Source organism: Micropterus dolomieu, linkage group LG19 (genome assembly GCF_021292245.1).
Source record: "Micropterus dolomieu isolate WLL.071019.BEF.003 ecotype Adirondacks linkage group LG19, ASM2129224v1, whole genome shotgun sequence".
NCBI classification, from domain to species: Eukaryota; Metazoa; Chordata; class Actinopteri; order Centrarchiformes; family Centrarchidae; genus Micropterus; species Micropterus dolomieu.
The window spans coordinates 26,893,284-26,894,938 of record NC_060168.1 but is presented as its reverse complement, the minus strand read 5'-3'; positions in this window follow the sequence as shown (position 1 = coordinate 26,894,938).

Below are 1,655 nucleotides of genomic sequence, written 5' to 3'. Positions count from 1 at the left end.
TTCAATGTAACCATGGGGCAGGCCTAACCTTTAAGAATGCATTGGTCTTAAAGGAAAGGTTAAAACTACAAAAATGTGGGCTCCAAGGAAAACGTATGGTTATGCAAATCTCTTTATTTTGGTTGAAAGTCAAGCAGCAATACAGTAGGGTGCCTAATTAGGAAAGGGACTTAAATTATTTAAATTAAATTATTGTTATTATTATAATAATTATTTCAGAGCAAATATAAGGGATGGTATATAAAACGCAAATGATAAGATTTGTCTGTATTTGTATTGTACCATGCAGTGTTTGGAAATCAAACAATTCTGTTATAAACAAAAATACATTTTTTGTGAGCATATGTCTGTCTTTTAAACTGTGGATATTTACTGCTGAGTGCAGTCAGAGAGCTGAGGTGGTCCCAAATGCAGACCAAAAGGCGAGAGGATGCAGTTCCAAATATTTATTAAAGCACACTAAAACAGTGTTACGTGAAGGCACAGGCAAAAAGTCCAAACAAAGGTATCCAAACAAAAGAGAAAGTCCAAGGAAATAGGGTAATCCTAAAACAGTGAACAAATAATAATCCACAAGGTAAATCCAGGAAACACAGAACAAGGCACGGCTGAACACTCAACATAAGACTAATGCTGCGTTCGAGACCGTTCGGAACTGGGATATTTCCCAGTTGAAACGAATTCAATACATCAAAGCCTTCCAGGTGCATGGTGGTATATTTTTAATATATTATTATAATAACACACACACACACGCTTTAATTACTTTATGCTTTAATTACTTGTTTAATGAAATGTATGGGGTTGATTGTTCTTATGTAGTTTGTATGATGCTTTGGCAATATTGTTGTTATACATTCATGCCATTAAAGCTAATTTGAATTTGAATTGAATTGAATGAAAACCATGGCTGACCGTGACAGATGCACCCTCAGCAGTGTTTTAGGTGTTACTTCAAAGGATGACAGTTTAACTGCAACAACTGACATAAATAGCCCATACGTTACTAGTTAACTGTGTACCCCTCTAGCTACATCAGTTGGTAACTCTCAAGTCAGTCATTATTGTAGGTTACACTTCCTAATGTTTTGACATTTTTAACAATAACTTATGCAGAGAAGATGACTTTATGAGAGACTTTACTGTAGCCAGCTACCTAATAGGCCTGACATATTTCTACATCAATGTACATTCAATTCAATTCAATTCAATTCAATTTTATTTATATAGCGCCAAATCACAACAACAGTTATCTCACAGCGCTTTTCATAAAAGAGCAGGTCTAGACCGCACTCTGTGATGTTATTTACAGAAGCCCAACAGTTCCCACCAAGAGCAAGCACTAGGCGACAGAGGCAAGGAAAAACTTCCTTTTAAGAGGCAGAAACCTCGAGCAGAACCATGGCTCAGGGTGGGCGGCCATCTGCCTCGACCGGTTGGGGTGTGAGAGAGAGAGAGAGAGAGAGACTACAGAATATACACACAGAGGTACAGACAGTGAAGGTAATGTTGCTATAGACTAAATGAAAAATGGTACAGATATTTATAATAGTGTTAATGGTGACCATCGTAATGTTAATGATTATAATAACAATAATAACAATAAGACTAGCAACAATAGTCATTGCAGTAGAGGGTGTCGAGCAGGAACACGG